Source organism: Meles meles, chromosome 6 (genome assembly GCF_922984935.1).
Source record: "Meles meles chromosome 6, mMelMel3.1 paternal haplotype, whole genome shotgun sequence".
In the NCBI taxonomy this organism is placed as follows: domain Eukaryota; kingdom Metazoa; phylum Chordata; class Mammalia; order Carnivora; family Mustelidae; genus Meles; species Meles meles.
In genome coordinates this window covers 152,464,699-152,473,609 of record NC_060071.1, presented here as the reverse complement: position 1 = coordinate 152,473,609, position 8,911 = coordinate 152,464,699, and the positions used below count along the sequence as shown (strand labels likewise).

Here is an 8,911-nt window from a genome sequence, read left to right as displayed (position 1 = left end):
ATTGATTTTTTTCTATTGTTTTTTGGGTTTGTATTTCATTGATTTCTGCTCTGATCTTTATGATTTCTCTTCTCCTGCTGGGTTTAGGGTTTCTTTCTTGTTCTTTCTCCAGCTCCTTTACGCGTAGGGTTAGGTTGTGTACTTGAGACCTTTCTTGTTTCTTGAGAAAGGCTTGTACCACTATATATTTTCCTCTCAGGACTGCCTTTGCTGTGTCCCACTGATTTTGAACTGTTGTGTTTTCATTATCATTTGTTTCCATGAATTTTTTCAATACTTCTTTAATTTCCTAGTTAACCCATTACAAAGCTGTCATCATCAAGACAGCATGGTACTGGCACAAAAACAGACACATAGATCAGTGGAACAGAATAGAGAGCCCAGAAATCGACCCTCAACTCTATGGTCAACTAATCTTCGACAAAGCAGGAAAGAATGTCCAATGGAAAAAAGACAGCCTCTTCAATAAATGGTGCTGGGAAAATTGGGCAGCCACATGCAGAAAAATGAAATTGGACCACTTCCTTATACCACACACGAAAATAGACTCCAAATGGATGAAGGACCTCAATGTGAGAAAGGAATCCATCAAAATCCTTGAGGAGAACGCAGGCAGCAACTTCTTCGACCTCAGCCGTAGCAACATCTTCCTAGGAACAACGGCAAAGGCAAGGGAAGCAAGGGCAAAAATGAACTATTGGGATTTCATCAAGATCAAAAGCTTTTGCACAGCAAAGGAAACAGTTAACAAAACCAAAAGACAACTGACAGAATGGGAGAAGATATTTGCAAACGACATATCAAATAAAAGGCTAGTATCGAAAATCTATAAGGAACTTAGCAAACTCAACACCCAAAGAACAAACAATCCAATCAAGAAATGGGCAGAGGACATGAACAGACATTTCTGCAAAGAAGACATCCAGATGGCCAAGAGACACATGAAAAAGTGCTCCACGTCACTCGGCATCAGGGAAATACAAATCAAAACCACAATGAGATATCACCTCACACCAGTCAGAATGGATAAAATTAACAAGTCAGGAAATGACAGATGCTGGCGAGGATGTGGAGAAAGGGGAACCCTCCTCCACTGTTGGTGGGAATGCAAGCTGGTGCAACCACTCTGGAAAACAGCATGGAGGTTCCTCAAAATGTTGAAAATAGAACTACCCTATGACCAAGCAATTGCACTACTGGATATTTACCCTAAAGATACAAACATAGTGATCTGAAGGGGCACGTGTACCCGAATGTTTATAGCAGCAATGTCTACAATAGACAGACTATGGAAAGAACCTAGATGTCCATCAACAGATGAATGGATAAAGAAGATGTGGTATATATACACAATGGAATACTATGCAGCCATCAAAAGAAATGAAACTTGCCATTTGCAATGACGTGGATGGAACTAGAGCGTATCATGCTTAGTGAAATAAGTCAATCGGAGAAAGACAACTATCATATGATCTCCCTGATATGAGGACATGGAGAAGCAACATGGGGGGGTAGGGGGATAGGAGATGAATAAATGATACAAGATGGGATTGGGAGGGAGACAAACCATAAATGACTCTTAATCTCACAAAACAAACTGGGGGTTGCTGGGGGGAGGTGGGATTGGGAGAGGGGGAGTGGGCTATGGACATTGGGGAGGGGAGGAGAACCATAAGAGACTATGGACTCTGAAAAACAACCTGAGGGTTTTGAAGGGTCAGGGGTGGGAGGTTGGGGCAACCTGAGGGTTTTGAAGGGTCAGGGGTGGGAGGTTTGGGGAACAGGTGGTGGGTAATGGGTAGGGCACGTTTTGCATGGAGCACTGGCTGTTGTGCAAAAAGAATGAATACTGTTATGCTGAAAAAATGAAATGGAAAAAAAATTTTAAAAAAATAATTTTTTTAAAAATTAAAAAATTAGAAAAGCAAAAGAAAAACAGGGTATATGTATTTAAAAGTTCAGGTTAAAAGGTTATTATGGAATTTGATGTACTGGATACCTCACTGTGATGTTAAATAGGTTAAAAAGTTATATACAAAAATATAAAAAAATGAAAAGAACCAGCATAGTGGGAACAAATTAAAAATAAAAGTTGTATCTATGAAGTAGTGGTGGTTTTCCTCTTGTCTTTTTGTTTTGTTTTGTTTTTGTTATTGTTTGGCTCTTGGGTTTTCTTGGAGCCTTGCTGGAGTTAAGTTCTCCCGCCCCCATCAAGGGAGTGGGCTCAGAGGAAACCAGTTTTTCAGGCTTTTGTTCTCTGGAGGTTTTTTTTTGTTGTTGTTTGTTTGTTTGTTTGTTTGTTTGTTTGTTTTTTGCGTTGTTCATTTGTTTTCTCTTCCCTTAGCGGTTTTTGATGGTTTTCGGAGGTTTAGAGGAAAGTAAACTGCACCCAGACCTCCCTCTCAGAGAGAAGACTCAGTCTGTTAACCTCTGGGTGCTCCAGAGCACATAAATTCTCCCTTTGCCGCTGGCAGAGCATGTTCCCTGTCAGGGTCTCTGGGGTCACAGGAACTCCAACTTGTACCCAAAACCACAATAGTCTCGGCTGTCTGTGCAGGTCCAGACCACCAGAGAGGTCCCAGCAGTGAGAGCACGCCGAGATTTTCACTCTGGCCTGGTCTGGGAGTGCTCAGACTCTCTGGGGTCTGAGAGAGTGTCCGATGGTACCTGTGAGCACCTCTCTCAGGGGAGGGTGTGGGGTATGACACAGACTCTGGTAGCATGGCACATGTGGAGAGTGAAAAAGGCTGTGGTTTGGCCAGCTGGCGAGGCTCCCTCTCCCTCACAGGAGCTGCCACTTAGATGCTTTCAGGTGTGCCTGCGACTCAGGGACCAAGACCTGGTTACTTGACCACACTCTATCTGGCTCAACACCAGCGGTGACTATCCTGGGTTAGCGGACTTAAGCCCCTGTCCCTAACCGCCTAATTTCCACAATTTCCCCCCCATGATTCTTTGCACTTTTTGAGTGCTTTCAACCAGACTCCAAGTTAATGCTTGTCCCCAGTCTCAGGTCACTATCCTTTTGGAGTATTACCTCCCAATGAGTCTCTTCTGGTGGCTCCCTCCCCCTTTTGTTTATCTTCCAATATCAGTCAAATGTTCCACTCCACTTTATTTGCCCACTGGTTTCTTCTGCCACCATAGAGATCCAGAAGTGTATAATTTTAATCTCAGGCTGATTTCATGGGTTATCAGAGTTCTTTGGTAGGTAATCAGTTCACTTTAGGGGACAGGTTGAAACGGTGCCTTCTCCTACTTCCCCACCTTCTTGTCTCCTGCAAAATAGACCAAGTTCTACCCAGTATCTGAGGTGGAGTCAACTCGCTCCCCAAGGTTACCAGCTTGTTCTGAAGGTCTTGTGTCCCCTGTGTACACACAGAGACCGGAAGCTTCTACTGGATCCATGAGAATCCTCATGTTGAGATGCTGGATTGGAGGGGCCCTCCACCTGCAGGGAATAACTAATTGATCCTTTAGTTGTTGCTGTCAGCTCAGTGTGGGTGACCTCTACCATCACAGGGAATACTAATAGCAATATGTTGGAATGAGGAGGAGGAGTTTCAGGGAAGCACTTAGGTCAGGAGAGGGCAATCTCATGATGGTATTAGTGCCTTTACACACCAGGACTGGGAATGATCCTTGCATCCTGGCCACATGTGAGGTGACAGGGAAAGGACACTCTAAGATGTGTAGGCTCTCCAGACACCAAATCTGTCTACACCTTGTCTACACCTACCGAGACTACAGAACTGTGAGAAATTAGTGTGTATTGTTTAAAGTCACTCAGTCTGTGTACCTTGTTACAGAAGCTGGGACAGATGAAGACATTAGTGACATGAACCCAAACACTGATGCTCTGGAGTTACTCTGCTGCTTTTGTTGTGAAAAGTAACTGATAATTTCCTTCAGTGAGGTTCAGGGTGGGTTTCTCACATTTTTCCTCCCACAGACAAGACTAACAAGTTGACTATCCCAGGGCTATGTGAAATGATGCAGTGGACACACACAAGGAGAACCTTGGTACAAGGGAACCAGGGTTTCCTGGAGTTTCTGGAACTTTCATTTAAGAGTGATGATTTTTCAAACTTTCCAGAAGATGTGGATGTGATGACTCAGGGGGATTTGATTCTGATCATCACATTACACAATTGTGTTGTACTGAAAGCCCTAAGGGTTAAGCTCTTTTGTTCCCTAGTTCCTTTTAGGATCCTTTCCTTCTTTGTGTTGTGTTTTGTCAGTTTGACTATGATATGCCTTAGAGATCGTCAGCTTTTGTTGAATTTAATGTAAATTCCCTGCACTTCCTGGATTTTGGTGTCTGTGTCCTTCTGCATATTATGGAACGTTTCATTTTCTATCTTACAGAATAAACCTAATCTCCTCTTTTCTCTCTGTTCATCTCCAGAGACGCTTATGATACAAATATTATTATGTTTAAAAAGCACCTGAGTTACCTAAGTCTACCTTTGTGGTCTATTATCTTGGTTTCCATCATCTTCTCAGTCATTATTTTCTATAATTTTATCTTGTATACCCCTGATTTCTCCTCTCCTTCATCCAATCTTACTTCTTATGGCCTCCACTTGGGATTGTGTCTTGAATTTAGAGCTTGTTTGTTTGTTTTTAATTTGGGCCTGATTCAATTTTAGTACATTTATCATGGCAGTAGGGGATTCTTAGTGTCTTCTATCCCTTTTGAAGTCCAGCTAGTATATTTAAAATCATCAATTTAAATTGTAGTTCAGACATCATATTTATATTTGTATTGATTAAAAACCTGACTAAAGGACACCTGGGTGGCTCAGTGGGTTAAGCCTCTGCCTTCGGGTCAGGTCATGATCTCAGGATCCTGGGATCGAGTCCCGCATTGGGCTCTCTGCTTGGCAGAGTGCCTGCTTCCTCCTCTTTCTCTCTGCCTGCCTATCTGCCTACTTGTGAACTTGCTCTGTCAAATAAATTAAAAAAAAAAAAACTGACTAAAAACCTACATCTTATTCCTTCTTCTAGGGTGAATATTTGTATCCTTTCATTTCCCTTCAATATCTTCTTTTTTCAAATTTTATTTTATTTTTTTCAGTGTTCCAACTATCATTGTTTATGCACCACACCCAGTGCTCCATGCCATACGTGCCCTCCAGAAGACCCCCGACCAGACTCACCTAACCCCCTATTCTCCCCCACTCCAAAACCCTCCATTTCTTCCTCAGAGTCCAGTTTCTCAGGATTCATCTCCCCTCAATTTTCCCCAGTTCTCTTCTCTCCTCTCAAAATCCTCCCTGTTATTCTTTATAATCCACAAGTAAGTGAAACCATATGATAATTGACCATCTCTGCTTGATTTTTCACTCAGCATGATCTCCTCTTGACGAATCCATGTTGATGCATAAGTTGGATATTTATCCTTTATGATGGAGGCAAAATACTCCATTGTATATATGAACCATATCTCCGTTATCCACTCATCTATTGAAGGTCATCTTGATTCTTTCCACAGTGTCGCAAATGTGGCCATTATTGTTATGAACATTGGGGTACAGATGGCCCTTCTTTTAACTACATCTGTATCTTTGGGTTAAATACCCAGTACTGCAAATGCAGGGTAATAGGACAGCTCTAGCTCTATTTTTAATTTCTTAGGGAATCTCCACACTTTTCTCCAAAGTGGCTGTACCAGCTTACATTCCCACCAACAGTGTAAGAGGGTTCCCCTTTCTCTACATCCTCTCCAACATACATTGTTTCCTGTCTTGTTGATTTTGGCCATTCTAATTAATGTAAGGTGGTATCTCAATATGGTTTTGATTTGAATCTCCCTGATGGCTAAGGATGATGAACATTTTATTATGTGCCTATAAGCCATTTGTATGGCTTCATTGCAGAAGTGTCTGTTCATCCTTTCCTTGTTTTTTTCTGGAAAATAAAATAAGATGAGGGGAGAATTAAGACATATAAATCGAGGATTTGTCATCATGAATGCTTCTTAAATAAAATATACATCTCAAATAAATAAATATACATAAATGAAAAAGTAAAAATAGAAAAAAAAATAAGTATGTGTATTTATAAAAAAATAAACCTAAGAAAATATAAGGAGAAAATAGTACAAAATGTGAAGAAAGATGAGAAAATAAATCAAAAATATAAAGAAAACTTAAGAATCAAAAGAAAGAAATGTAAACCCACTTCCCCAGGAACTGAAAGTGTGCCACATTTTATGATCATTAAACTTGGTCAGATGGAATTGTCCTGTGGATCTTCTGGGGCAGGTGCCTGCTGTGATTATTCTCAGGGGTTTTGCCCTCATGGAAATGCACATCTTGGAAGCAGGGTACAGGGCTTGGTGCAAGCAAGTCTGCCCTCCACTAGGTGCCACTGTTTTGCTTCTTGATGGAACTGATGGGTGGGTTGAACATGGCATCTTCTCTCTAGGCAGAAGTTGAAATTTCACATAAACCCCACAGTTTGTGTGGGTCAGTGTGCAAGGTCACAGAAAACTGTGCACACTGTGCACAGTCAGTGTGCCCTCACAGAAAATCAATCAACCCCTTTCTTTCCAATGTTTCCATCTGAAACCCATGTTCACCCTACCTGTGTCTGAGCTGCTGTATCTCAGGCACATGATTGAGTTTCAAAATTTCAAAATTAGAAACTCTTATGTTGTGGACCCATGCTATACCTCCAGGGGAGAGTCTCATACCTTTTTACATTTGCCAACACGTCTCAGTAAAGAGGTCACATGACCAGATGTGGTTCACTGTTTATGGCAAATCAGAGCAGAAAGCCTGCCCTGAGACTCACTGTTCAACCGGGTTACAGGCTCTTTGCCTAGCATCTGTACATCACAATGGTGCCACACATCCTTCTTGTGACTCAGAAGACCTCAGAACCTGGAATTCTGCCCCACTTTGCCACTTCAGCACCTTTATGCCAGGCACATCCCCAGAGTAGCACACTTCTAAAAGTTCAGATTTTGTGCTCTGCTGCTACAATACATCGTGGTAGCTTCCAGAAGCGGGCTCCATCCCTGATGTCACCATCACATCTCTATCTATCCCAAGGTAACTCTCTGCACCTGCTACATTCCAAAAGGAGGTCGGTTTTCTATTTGAAGACTTGCAGGTTTTGTTCTCTCAGACCTCTGATTGACTTCTTGGCTGCTCAGAATGACTTGATGACTACTTAGCTGTGTTCCAGGAATCCAAGCCTAGGAACCCCTTCTCCACCATACTAACTCCTGCATCCCACATTTTCTTGTAGCAATGAGGGTGTGATAAATTCCTTCTTCTGTATATGCTGAAGCTCAAAGTTGAAATCCAGTGCTTTATTTCAGAATACACTAATTTATTTCTCTCTGCCCTGATCCAGTTGTCTTAATGTTCAATGGCTCTTTGAATGAGGAATTCAATTAAATAGTATGCAATTATAATATTATTTTGCAGTAATGGTTGACATATGTTGTCCACCTACATAACCTCACTCACTAGGAGACTTAGAGAGAATGCACCTCCTGGCAGTGAGCCCGGGGCTATGAGCAAGTTGTGAGGGGTGCTCCCCAAGGACAAGAATTGAAGGAAAATTACTAGCACCACTCCATGTCTCCATGCAGTGAACACAGGTGCATTTTGGATGGCACAGCCAGTTTGAAGTTTTCCTGATGCACATGATCCATTCAGGGATGGGTAATGGGGGATGTGGAGACAGAACAGAGGTCCTGTACTTATCGAGCAAAGTCAAAGGGTCTGCGCTGAGAAAACGAAAACAGAGATAGATCAGAGCTGCAACCTGAAATTGAATTGGAATTGAATTTCCCTGTTGCGATTGTTGTCAAAAGTCCCTGTTGGGGCGCCTGGGTGGCTCAGCGGGTTAAAGCCTCTGCCTTCAGCTCAGGTCATGATCCCGGGGTCCTGGGATCGAGCCCCGCATTGGGCTCTCTGCTTGGCTGGGAGCCTGCTTCCTCCTCTCTCTCTCTCTGCCTGCCTCTCTGCCTACTTGTAATCTCTATCTGTCAAATAAATAAATCTTAAAAAAAAAAAAAAGTCCCTGTAAATCCTTCAAAGAGGTTGAAGGGTAGCATTTATTTATTATTTATTTATTTATTTGCTGCTCTCCCATCAGGTTTGAATTTACTAATTGAAAGTCAAAGGACTTGGAACACTGAAAAAAAATTTAAAAGAAAATTTAAGAAAGAAATCAAAGGAATCCATTAAAAACTTACAGGCAGGTGGTGGGTAATAGGGAGGGCACGTACTGCATGGAGCACTGGGTGTGATGCCAAAACAATGAACACTGTTATGCTGTAAATAAACAAATAAAAAATGTAGCAAAAAAAAAAAAAACTTACAGGCAGATTGACTTTGTTAGTTTACTAGGGATATGATGCATGGATCCTTTTAAATGTCCCCACAGCATAATGCAAAAGGGCAGAGATAGAATTGGAGGAAATATTCCAAAATGCATTGCCTCACCAGGTACCATGTCACAGGGAGATCAGACATGTGCTCTTGTGTCCATTGACCACTAAACATCAGTGTCAGTGGGAGTATCTTTGGACAATAGTGTCCATGCATCTCTTAGAGTTTGTGTAAATTTACTTTAAGGATGATCTCCTCTCAAACTTTCCAGGAGACTGTGGATATGATGATCATGTGGTATCTGACTTTGAACCACATCATGCACCATTATCCCATCATGACAGCTGACAGGTGTGAACCTCAGACATTGGATATAAAGATGGTATCACCCAGGATGGAAAGACAAATCAAGAAGACTTTCATCTGCAGGAAGGGATGGAGGCTTTGCTTCAGGAATGACTTCACAACGTGGGAAAGTGTACATACAAGAAATAAAATATATGCACATGCCATGGAGGGTGGACATGGGATTAAGTCCATCTACCTGTGTTCTATGA

General features: G+C 41.9%; 1 gene segment (V, D, J or C); it reads left to right on the top strand.

Moving 5' to 3' along the window:
* Nucleotides 1–8,911, top strand: part of LOC123943797 — a 78,270-nt gene that overhangs the window by 36,725 nt on the left and 32,634 nt on the right.